The following is a 12982-nucleotide window of genomic DNA, read 5'->3' on the forward strand; positions in this document are numbered from 1 at the left end:
TCGAATCACCATTCCACTTTTCTTTCCCACACCACAATTTTTTAAAAACGGAACAAAAGTCTTCTCATACACGAGTAATAAAATACTTCTTTAAAAAGACTTTTTAATGTTTATTTGTTTTTGAGAGAGACCGCGTGTGAGTGGGGGAGGGGCAGAGAGAGAAAGGGAGACACAGAATCGGAAGCAGGCTCCAGGCTCCGAGCCATCAGCACAGAGCCCGATGCAGGGCTCGAGCTCACAAACAGTGAGATCATGACCTGAGCCAAAGTTGGCCACTTAACCGACTGAGCCACCCAGGTGCCCCAAATCCTTTTTTTTCACTTCAGTGGCACGAGGTGACATTTCACAAAATTGCATCCAGAAGAATTCAGCTGTCCTCTGACCTGTCCTGTCCTCCAACGCCCACCATGAAACTCCACGTTCCTACACAGAACAGAAAACTGCTTTTCGTCTATGCCATTCGAGGCCGCCTGCTTCATCGTGTAGCTGTTGGTACATAGAACCATGTACATGGAGAGGCTTCAGGGCATCCTTATTGAATGAATGAAGGCGTACATGCATCATCGAACCTCATGTAAGTTGGTTTCAGTGACGGGGAGGTTCTTTTACTTGTCTTTGCACCCTGCCATGACTGGACATTCATTCAATTCTTAGCATCGACCCCGCGATGGATTTAATGATGCCGGTGACCTTGCTGCTGCAGATACTACAGGACCACCAAATGCACGGTATTCCCACCATGGCACAACTCCACTGAATGGATCCCCTGGGAGGCCAGCCCAGTTCTCATGAAGTCAGCCCCGTGAAATACAAAAATAAAAACACTCTCTGAATCAAGCGTTGCAGGGTTGCGCTGGGAGACTGTTAGGATGAGAGGCTATTTTTGTTTATCTTTTTAATGTAATATTAATAATGTCTGCTTATTTACTACGTACTCTTAGTAAGTAGTACACATGTTCGGATATATGTTTTGCAGGGTTATCATATTTAGTATTCACAAAACGTTTATGAAGTAGACACCACTATTATCCCCATTTTTTTGACAAGGAAACTGAGGTGTGCAGAGTCGAAATGGCTGCCCAAGGTCACCCAACAAGTATGGGTAGAATAGAACTCCAGCCTCAAGTACTCTAACATTGGCGCTTGAGCTCTTAATGTCCTCACCATCTGCTCTAAGTGTCATCCAGGGCCCAGAGCCAGAGTTACTTAAATTACAGATGTCAGGGACTCATTCCAGACTGCGGGGGAGCTGAAGCCTAAGCATCTACATTTTTAATATTAGAGGACCAGATGTTTCTTATATATACCAAAGATTGGAAGTCATGACCTTGCTTCTGTAGAGCCAGGGAGAGGGAACCTGTGGACCTGCATGCACTTGAAGGCCGAGAGCAGCTGCTCTGCAGGGGACTTCACATCTCTGAAAGGCAGGGGTGGGATGGGTTGGGCTCCAGATAGGAGCTTCTCTGCCAAGAGTAAGGACTTCCCAGATTCCTTTCTCACAAATCTGGCAATGTCGCAGTTCTGGGGTGGCAGAGGGTGATGACCACAGTCTCCTGGATTGTCCTCTCTTTAAGCCACATGTACCCTGGGAGAAACTTCCCGAATAAGAGTCAATACTGCAGAACTGGCCTGAAGGCCTCCAGGGTTCTCGTCTTCTAAAGTGGCTCCTCCAACCTCTCACACCTTGTGCACCTAGTACATACCTTCCAGAAGGACGTCCTTGGGGACCACTCCAATCCCTGGCAGAGAGATGCCGGTCATTGTCTGGCTCATCGTGCGACTCTGAGTGGCTGCTGAGCCATGATGTGCTCGCTCCATTCAGGATGGCAGCTGAGGGCCATTGTCTCCGTAAACAGATGCTGAACCAAGAAGAGAACCCTCTGGGTTTCTCCACCACTGAATTTCTCCTCTGGGGAAATTTCACTCTCAATCAAGATTCTTTAGATTTTTTTCTCCTTATAGTGGCTCGTTTTCTGACCTTCACCTAACAGGATGCATCGAGCTCTTAAAGGGGCTTAGAAATGTCTTTCTCGGGGCTCCTGGGTGGTGCAGTCGGTTAAGCGTCCGACTTCAGCCAGGTCACGATCTCGCAGTCCGTGAGTTCGAGCCCCGCGTCAGGCTCTGGGCTGATGGCTCAGAGCCTGGAGCCTGTTTCCGATTCTGTGTCTCCTTCTCTCTCTGCCCCTCCCCCGTTCATGCTCTGTCTCTCTCTGTCCCCCCAAAAATAAATAAACGTTGAAAAAAAAATAAAAAAAAAAAAAGAAATGTCTTTCTCCCCCCACAACTTGAAGCCCCAAGATTAGCTTCAAGATCCATCGTCTCTGGAAAATTCATTCAATGTAGAAAACGTTTAGAGAGCACTGTGCAGACTCTGAATGAGACACAGATCTTGTCAGGGTAGCAATCATGCTTTAGCTGGAAATGGGCAATAACTCTAAAACCAAGAGCTGGTCTGGAAGAATATGCTAAGCCCTATGTGAAAACATATGGGGCATTTATTTTATTAAAGGTGGTTTCCCAGTGGATTATACATCTTAATGTTTTCAACTGCCTGGGGCATCATGTCAGCTCAAATTTAATGTTATCTTTGTGCCTTATTACCGCTTCCCCTCTGTGCGCATTTTCCAAAAACGTAGGATGCTTCTTTTAGGGTGTAAGTTAACAAAATGGAGAACAGACACCAAACTACGAGCTATGTGAGGGTAGTGATTATGCCTTGCTCCTTGTCCTATGGTCTGCCTGAAGTTGGGGTGTTCTAAATATTGGACAAGTGAGTGAATGACGGAACAAGGATGCACTGCTTCCTGTGATTGTAAATGGTTTTTAATATTTGCGATGTATGCCCCCAGTTTCAAAATCTTATCAGACACTTTAGCTTTTGTGATTCTAGTCACTGTTCTGTGAACAAGCAAGCGAGATATTATGCTTTATCATCAAAGTTCAGTGGACAAGGAGTTTAATATTTACTAAGACTTTAGCCCCAGCACAACCATGTGGAAGCGGTCAGGTTGCAACTTGACCCTCGGTCTGCCTGGCTTTTGATCTCAAACAGATTCCTCTGTATCACCCCAGGGCATTGGGGATGACTACTGTTATTACCATAACTGAGGGTTTTTTCGTGGGTTATTAATCTTTCCCTGAATTGTAATTCAGGGATTATTAGGCTTTTTACCATTTGTGATAATCAGCATATCGTAAAACCAAAAGAATGTTCAGTCAAAAGGAATTCATGTGATTCTAGTGTTTTAAGCATTTACATTTGGTGGACAATGCTCTGTCTTCATTTCAGAGCCTGTAGACACAGTCACTCACCTAACAACTCTCCTCTCTTGACTTCCTGATTGTCGCTCGCTTCTGTCCCCCTCCTCTATCACCCTGGCTTCTGTCCTTCTGGCTTCTTCTGAGTCCTCCTCCTTTACCTACTATTTAAAAAGTGCTGGTGCTCAGGTCTCAGTCCTAAGCTTTTTATACATGTATAATCTCTGCCTATTTGATTTACTTTACCCCTCATGGCTTATGTATATATAAATGCTCATGAATTCCCAATTTTTAATCTCTGACCTAAACTGTATCTCTAACCTAAACCTTAGACTCGCATGCCCAAATGCTAGTTGGAATCTTCTAGACCAGCTCTTCCATTCAATAAACACTTGCTCATCATGTATTGTGCATTAGGTGTTGCATTGAGAATACAGCAAGGAAAAGATTTCAGGTAAGTTACCCACCCAGAACTTATCCAAGTGGAACCTCCTCATCCATAAAAACTATTCTCTAGTTTGCCTTAATGTAATAAACACATTGCCAACCACTCAACTGTCCCAGACAAAGACCCAGGAGTTGTTGCTAGTGTTTCATTTCTTCCATTTCTCAAATTCAGCCCATCAACAAGTGCTGTCAACTCTAATCCTAAAATGTCTCTCAATTTCCTCCACTTCTCTCCATTTCCTTTGCAACCACAACCAGTCCAGAAAGACCTCCATCATCTCCTGGCCAGATGATACATGGTAGACTCCTCACTTCTTCTCATAGATAGACTCTTCAGTCCATCCTCCTCATGGTGGCAAGAATGACCTTGAGATATCATCAGACCACGGCAGTCCCTGATAATCACCACTGATGCCTTGCCGTTGAGCTTGGGCTAAAAATTCTTTCCATGACCTACCCATACGTTCCTTGTGCAAAGTGACCTCTGGACACTTCTGCAAACTCACCTCATGTCATTCCTTCCTCATCTATTACCTTGCAGCTACATGAATCTGTGTGCTGATCTCTGAATATGCTTCGGCTCTTTCATACCTGGAGGTCTTCCTATGTGCCATTCCCCCTGCCTGGAATATTCTACCTTCTTCGATTTGTGGCCTGGTCCCTCCTCAGCCTTTTAAGCTAAGCTTAACTATCTGTTCAGAGATACCCTCTTTGAATTCATTGTTTTTCTCTGCCACGGTACTTCATGCTTTAAAGAACTTATCACAAGTTGTGATCATTTTATTGATTTTTTTTGTTCGTATTTTTTTTTCATTTCTTCCCCCTCCTAGGCACTGAAGGTAGACACCAAGTTATCTTGTCCACCAGTCTTATTTCCAGTGATGAATCCAATGTCTGGTGAGAAGCAAGTCCACCATAAATATTCATTGATTGAGTGAATGATTGTTTTGTCATCTGAAAGACAGACAAAGGATACTTATGCTCAGATTTAATCAAATGTTTTTAAACATGTTATTAATTTTTTGAATAAAAACATGAACAATAGCCTACTTAGTGGTAATGTTAACACTAACAAGATGATTCAAGTGAAACATAGAACAGACTTCGTCTAAGTACACAGTCAATAAAATACTAATGTTGTCTTTCTTCTAGACCACAGGGTCACACAAAGAGATGTTTATGGAGCTGCACTCTATGGTTTCTGGGTTTGCATCTCATGGCATTTATCATTGGCTCATGCAAGTTTGAATAAAGCTTAGCCACAGATCATTTTGGGGTCCCTCCTCTGGGTCAGACGCCACAGGGACAAGTGAGACATCTGAGTCTTGGAGAAGCATCTGCCTATGGAGAGAGACAATTACAGACTCAAATCAAGGAAGACAGTAAGCTTACGGGAGCAGTTGCTAAAGATCCTGAAAAACATATTCTTGGGTTGTATGGGAGTAAGAAATCAAATTTTTCCTCTAATATAAAAAAATGCTTCGTGGTGGTGGTGGCATTTTGTTGAGCTGTTAGGCTGAAAATAGTAGCAGAATGACAAAAAGGAGGAAAGTCAGTAAAAAAAAAAAAAAGCATATGACCTTGGCATTCTGCCTCACAGGTTGTGAGAAGCATGTTCCATGTCTTACTTGATTCAACAATCCTCGAGACAATGGGACACACGTTACTAGTATTTTGTTACTGTTGTAGTTGTGTGTTTCCTTGTTGTTAACAGGGAATTTAGAAAAAAAGAATCAGCATTTTTACTTTCCCAAGGACACCTGGCTAATGCAGCATGAGATCTTGAACCACAGGTGTTGAATCTGGGCTTTTGATCTGGGCTCTGTGCGCGGCTGCCCCGTGTTTGGTGACTTAAATGAATGACTCATTTCCTGGAGGAGGGCTAGTCCTGACTCATCAAAACCTCCCCTGGACCCTAAGGGGGAAAGATTTTAGCTTTTGAGACAGTCTCAGGAACAGGAAGACGTCCAGGATTCTTGCCTCCTGGGCCCACAGGTGCTGCAGATAGCATGTGGACCCACTGTGGCAACTGGACCTTTCACAAAGCCATGAACTTCTGCCCACCTTCCCTTCCAGAGCACCGTGTATCTCGCGGGAATCCTTTCCCTGGAATGGAATCATTTCAGGTGGTCGAGACTTCTGTCTCCTAATTGGCTAATAAACAAGTGTTAGCAAGACGGCTGCAGTCTAAGGCAGTGCCCGGGGGTCTCGGGGAGGAGATGTGAATGCAAGAATGCCCCCTAAGACTGCTCATCACCGCAGTCGCTCAGGATTGAAGGAGGCCATTGCTTTGATCTTAAACTAGTGCTTGTTGCTACCTAAGTGCTGGTGTCAGGAAGAGCTGACAACAGAAGAAAATGACATCAGGTGGACCTGTTTCATACCAGACATTGGATTCATCACTGGAAATAAGACTGGTGGACAAGATAACTCGGTGTCTACCTTCAGTGCCTGGGGGGGGGGGGGGGGGAAGAAATGGAAAAAAAAAAAAAAGAACGTTTCCGGGGAAGGGCACCTGGCTGGCTCAGTGGGTAGAGAATGAGACTTGATCTCAGGGTCATGCGTTCAAGCCCCATTTTGGGTGTGGAGTTTACTTAAAAAAATGCTTCTCTGGAGATGAGGAGACCTGTATTTCTGAGCACACAGGAAGGGTCTCCAGAGCTCTTCCTTCAATAGGCAAACTCTGTCCCGTGTATTACCTTAATCCTCCTCTAACCCACCAGCCTACCTCTCATACATGCATTCATGCACCCACTTCTTGCTACATTTCTGGGTGCCGAGAGCAAGGACAAGAGAAGGGAAGGGTATATAGGGTGGGCTGATACAAATATAACTGACCTATTACCTAATTGATCAATTCCAGAAGGATGATAGGGTGCAGGCCAGCTGGGGGAGGTTGAGAGGCTGAGAAGAAACCTTGAATTTCTATGCATCACCAAAGATCGGGTGCCTGGAGACCTGCCCCTTCTATCGAGGGAGACTGGGGCCCCCAGGCTCTCAGGGAACCTGCCGGGATACACAGGCACCAGACAGAGCCTGAGAAGGTCATTACTCAAGGCATGGCCAAGATGTGCCTTCACAGCATTGCCTCTTCTGTTAGTGTGACCGCCTCCTCTTTACATTGCCGTTGACCCTCTGTTAACCTTGACCTTCGGTTCAAGTCCACCGCACACTACAGCTCTGAGCCAGTGGCGCTCGGAGGAGTGAAGCTGCATGTTGGCGCTGAGTGAGGGATCCAGGGATGGGGGTCGGACGCAGAGGCAAGCTGGGTGATGGAGGGACCGGCAGAGGTGGTGACGAAGACAGGCCACATAGATGTAGGCATCCAGCGCTCTCGGCTGGGAACAACGTAGCGGTATTGGAGAAGACGCGAGTGCTCCAGAGATTGTGGCGGGGCCCGAGGTAGGGATGCGGGCTGAAGGGAGGGGCCACGGAGATCCTGCAGCTTGATTCCACAAAACTGGCTCTGAGGACCCTTCCTGTGTCACATCTGCCCAGGCCGGCCCAGCAGGGCTTCGGATTCCACAGAGGACGTGGGACTGAGTGACGAGCAGGTGCTCGCAGTACGGCCCCAAGGACTCCAGGAGGCCTCCTTCCTGATCCCCGCCAGCCCAGCACCACGGCCACGGTCTCCCAGGTGCTCCCGCTTGGTCTCCTTCCTCATCCACCTGACCCTTCCCAGCTGGCTTGGTGGTCGCCTCTGGATCCAGGCCACCAAGGCAGCAAAAGGCGGAAACATGCCGATGCCTTCAAGTTAATGGCACGTTGGGAAGAAATACCCAGCGAGAGGTGCGGATGGGTCTCCATGAATTTAGGGAAGTCAGCAAAGCTCACAAAAGGCTGACACACACGTTCATTCATTCGTTTGGAGCAACTCGTTCACTCACTCGGCCCCCCGCCCGCCCTCCCAGCAAACCTCAGCTGCTGAGCATTTCAGTCCCGCGTCTCCAGGGCCCCGTTTCTCTGGGGCTCTTTCCTCCTTCACCCCAAACCTCCATCTCTCCCTTTCCTCCTCTCTTTTCCTTCCCGATGGCAGTTTTTTATTTCACAAGAAAACTTATGAAAATTGTGGAAACACGCACTACAAAGCGAAACCTTATTTTTTTTTTAACATTCGGCAGAGGGCTCCCCCCACCCCACCCCCCCAAAAAGGCAGCCATGTCAAAGACACTGCCTCCCCCCTTTGACATTCATGCAGTGCTCAGAGTCAGCTGGGGTCTCAGCTCTGACAAATTTGCATCTCTTTGAATGTGACGCTTGAAAAAAGCCGGAGCCGCTAGATTAAATTTTTTTTTTTTTTCCGTCGAGAAAATGAGAAAAGCCTCTATCTCTCTGCAGAGTCTACTGGGAAGATCTTTATTCTGATTCTTGTTAGAATTGTTTATCACCCTGACAGGCCAGACTCGGACGAGATAAAGGCTCCGCTCCATCACGGGGCCTGACAGTGGTAGGACACGCAGAAAAATGAAAGGAGCAGGGGAAAATATTATTAATAGATGCCGACTTGCTTTGCCTGCACGGCACGTCAGGGAAGGGAGAGGGGAACCATAGCTTGATTGCAGGCCTATGAAGTTCTGTCCAAAAAAGAAGCTATTTTTCATTAAGTGATAGAAGGGCCTTTTTCATGTTCTTTCCTGAGGAGCTGATAACTTATGCAGTTTATTCTAACCCTGCTGATTTCTGTCAGGGGAAGAAAACCCCTGAAAGATGGCTCTGACTTGTCCTTTTCAGGAAAGGAGGCTGGTTTGACAGACACGCGAGGGAAGTCGTGAGGCCTGGCCTGGCCGGGCTCGGGGCCCTGGCTGCTGGCTGGGCGTGCATGTTCGATGCCGTGAGTCTAGGATGGGTGGGGAACGGGGAAGGACAATCGGAGTTCAGGGCCCCTTTGGCCTCGAAGGGGGCTTCCCTCATGGAAATGCAGAATTGGGCGTCTGTGTGGACGACTCTGATCCTGTACACGGATGCCCTCTCGGGCACATCACTGGTTACTACTCTACTAGGCCGCTCACGCCGCCATAATAACGTGCCACAGGCTCAGGGGTTTGAGACACAGATGCCTGTCTCCTCGTGGCTTTAGAGGTTGGAAGTCCAAGATCACGGTGGGGGCAGCTTGGTTTCTCCGGAGGCCTCTTTCTCTGGCTTATCGCCATTTTCTTTGCAAATGTACAACTTGGCGCCCATTCCCCTGTTTGCAAAGGGTGCTTTTGAAGAGGGCCCACCCTTATGACCTCACGTGACCTTAACCATCTCCTTAAAGACCCTGTCTCCAAGCACAGTCCCATTTTGAGATGCTGGGGGTGAGGGGTCATTTGGGTTAATACCTGTTTCTGGAAGGTAGGCCGTGGCGGCACATGGGCCAGTGTGGTGGATGTGTTCCCACGGGCATCCTGTGAGTCTGGGTGTGTGGCCTTTCTCCAGACAGGCACTAACCAAGAGTCTAGAAAGGGTCCATCTCCGGCAGTCTATGAGAGGCGATGAATCCCTTTTGCAAGCTGAGCTCTGAGCTCTGAGCTCTCAACCTCTTCTGTTCTCCACGTGACCGTCAGAAGTCTGGCTGGGGGGGTCCGTGAAGAGTCCACTGACACATCCCACCAGGAAACCACTGGAATTCATTGAGGTTTACAGTTTTTGTGGTGGGGGCTGGGGAAACAATCTTGGGCAGCTTACAGGTTAGTGATATGATAAGGGCATCTCTGTCTCCGTGGGGTCTTTGGAACATTTGGAGAGGACAACGGCCTTGGACATCAGGGAAGAGAGTTTGGCATAGAGGAACAGCTGTGCTTGGTCTGTACCCCACTGCTACCTCAGACCACGACTTAACCCTTCTGAGTTTCAGTGTTCTTGCGCCTTAAGTGGAGATGATAATAGTAGACAGAGTTGTACTTAATGAAGGATCTTTGGGGCCACTGGGTGACTCGGTTGGTTAAGCGTCCAACTCCCGATTTGGGCTCAGGTCATGACCTCATGGTTTTTGAGTTCCAGCCCCTTATTGGGCTCTGCACTGACAGCGTGGAGCCTGCTTGGGATTCTCTGTCTCCCTCTCTCTCTGCACCCCCCACCCCAACTCTCAAAAATAAATACATAAAACTTAAAAAAATAAAGTATCTTAGTTGCTTGGCATACCCCCTCAAGGACCATAAGCACTCAGTTGATAATAGTCGTGGTGCTACCGTTGCTATTGACAATGATGATGATGTTGATGGTTATTTGCTTGAAAATCAACAAGTGCACAACCCTTAACAGGTGCCAGGCACCGTCCCTTCCTTTTTCATGCTTACATTGGTCTAGTTCCTACGAAAACTCTAAGGACTAGGCGTCACTATTATCCCCACGGTAAAAATAATGACCTTGATGCTCAAGGAAAGTCAGTGAAGTCAGTAACTTGTCCAGGGTCACACAACCAGTAAGAGACTGTATGATTGCCTGGGAGGTAGGGGCACTGGGTGGAGAGCCGGGGATAGTCTTTTACTCTACTGTGTGAATTACAGAAAATTATTGCCGCGTGGCCCGAGAAAAGGGGAGGGATCCAAGAAGTGTGTGTTTACTATAATATCTAGACACGAACTATAACTCAGGGTGTGGTTGGAAGCATTGGCTTATTGGGGACAAACACAAGTGAATCATTCAGACTGGCAGAAATCATTTCAGCTTTCCAAAAAGAACTGAAGGACCCCGGCAATGGCATGGATAAACTTGATGGTCACCGCAGGGGTTAATCCCAGACAGATATCTCTTGCTTGTCGTTAAAGGAACAGGTTAAAAGGCACCTCCGCCTTCCAGCACAGGAGACCGCCTATCTTCCACAGCAACTAAGCATCTGCAATGCATTTGCAAGTGTCATAACACAATGCGATCATATATTGATTTGTGTGTCTTTTCTCCTTGACTTTCCCACCGGACCGATGAGACTCTGAAGCACTGAAGGCTCTTTCTGACGCCAAGATGGTGTTCAGCAAACGGTTGTGAGTAGAGCTGTGGAAAATAAACAGTCCATGAATCCTCAATACATGGAATATGAATCCTAAATCTGTAGGAAGAAAAGAAGCACGGGGTTAGAAGACGTAGATGTTTAATTTGGAGAAATGAATTTTGGAAAGGGCAATGATAATATTAATATCGCAGAGTTATGTTTCATTTAATTTAACATAAACATAGCCCATGCCGGGCCCCGGGGTGGGGGGAGGGGTGGGATACAAGGATATATGGCACCGGAGCTCATCCATGAGGGAGCTTCCTTCTCGAGACAAAGCATCCTTTAGAATTGCTCTGTTGTCTCTGAGGCACCCAAGAGAGGGTAAGGCTTAGAAAAGGAAGGATGCGAGACTCAGAACTGAGCCTTTGGGTCCCAGAAGTGGAGGTTTAAAGAATCAATGGGGTTGATCTAGGCCATCAAGGGGACAAGAGCATTCCAAGAAGAAAACATGTGTGAGTGGAGACGAGCTGAGAGACAACCATCATGGGGCCAGAGTGAGTCGGGGCTTGGTGTTGGGCACATGCATCCCAATCATGGCTTCACCCCTTCTTCAGTGTAGCTCAGCTGACGTGTCCGGGTTGGTTTTCTCATCTCTAAAAAATGAGAGTGGCTAAGTAGATAAGGGAAGGACTTTTTCCCAGCCAGGTGAGTGGGGTGATCCGTGGGTTGCCTCTCTTTGATGGATTGAACATGAGGTCTACTCACTACTGACTAATTTCCTTCAAAAACAGTGTGAAGTGGCAAAAAAGCTTTGGAACCAGAGTAGGGGTTGTTTCTAATGGCCACTTCTTTGAGCCGGTTCTGTTTAGTTCGACCAGCATAAATACGGTGCTGACTGGGAGCCAGGCACTGGGTAACCTGTACGCCTTTGAGGGTGAAGAGGGATGTTGCTCCTAAGTATTTTAAAATAGCAGATTTCGTTAAAGAAGGACTCTAGTGGGCACACAGGAATGTGGGTTGCTCTAGTTCCATACCTTATTATACTCACTCACTGCCCAGAATAGTATCTGACATGAAGAAGTTGTTAAATGAATAATTGTTAGGTGAGTAAATAAATACATAAAAGTTTATGGCTGTTATTGTAATAACTATTGTCTACTGTTGGCTATGCATTGTCCTGGGTCCTGAGTCCAATTTTATATTGCAGTTTTATACTATAAGTATTATAAGTAGTATACTAATAAGGAGTATAAGTATTGTACTATAGAAAGACACAATAGACTCCATGGACTAGAAGAAGAACACCTAAAGTTACCTGAAGAGGAAGTCAAAGAATGGTTTCTGAAGAAGGAATACCTGGGCAAGGGGTTAAAAATTAGTAGCAATAGCCAAGATACTGGCGTGGGGAAGACTGAGAGGGAGGTGAGTGTGTTCCAGGCAAAGGGCCCAATGTGACACAGAATGTGTTTGGGAAACTAAGCGCTGCTGAATTTTAAATGAGGGAACATGGGAAGCAGTTGTGGGTGCCAGTCGAGAGGGTGGCACACACCATTTACTACAGGCCATGTTAAGGCTTGTCCTAACCCTGAACAGAGGAGGAACCAAGGCAAGATTTGGGGAAGAATAACGTGGCTAGACTTACACCTTAGATCGCCGTTGAGGCTTCCTTGCGTCTTCTTCTGTTCACATCCTAGTTCGCTTTTGCGCACGGTATCTTTCCTCCACTAAACCGAGGCTGGTGGATGTGTCACTGAGGGTACCTGAACCTCCCCTGGCCAAGATGTGGGCTGTAATTTGAGCTAAACCAGTCAGGTATGGGGGTACGTGGATTTTGAATCTAAGTAATACCATCAAGAATAAAGCAGTTGGTGTGGGTCCATCTTGGTGCAGGTATTTGCATAGTCTGTCGGCTCCTATTGTCCAGATCCGGAGGAGGGCCCATGCCTTCCTACTGTGGCTACAGCGTCTCAGGACCTCGCAGTCTCACTGACCATGTGGCTGCCATCTACTGTCACCCACAGGTTCCCTCCTACCTCTCGATTTTGTGCAAATCCCTCCCGTTGGCAGAACAGGGCTGGAACCAGGTGACCAAAGAGACCGGGTTTCCAGCCCCTGCGATGGAAGAGAGTACAGAAAAATAAGGGTGTGGCTGGGACAACACAGATAGTTAGCAGACTCTCTTCCCCATAGAGGCATTACAGCGTTAATCACAAATAGTCTGGGAGACTGGGGCTCCTGGGTGGCTCAGTCGGTTAAGCGTCCAACTTCGGCTCAGGTCATGATCTCACAGTCCGTGGGTTCGAGCCCCGTGTCGGGCTCTGGGCTGACAGCTCAGAGCCTGGACCCTGTTTCAGATTCTATGTC

The 12982-nt window shown here is 47.2% G+C and overlaps 1 long non-coding RNA gene across 2 annotated transcripts in view; it reads left to right on the top strand.

Annotated features, from left to right (window-relative positions):
• LOC123386200 overlaps positions 1–4687 on the top strand; it is a 34764-nt gene extending 30077 nt beyond the window's left edge. For both annotated transcript variants that reach the window (XR_006599973.1, XR_006599974.1), the window contains exon 4: positions 4536–4687. This is a non-coding gene — a long non-coding RNA (uncharacterized LOC123386200). The remainder of the gene's footprint in view (positions 1–4535) is intronic.
• Positions 4688–12982: the final 8295 nt, after the last annotated feature.

This window comes from Felis catus, chromosome B3 (genome assembly GCF_018350175.1).
Source record: "Felis catus isolate Fca126 chromosome B3, F.catus_Fca126_mat1.0, whole genome shotgun sequence".
NCBI lineage: Eukaryota > Metazoa > Chordata > Mammalia > Carnivora > Felidae > Felis > Felis catus.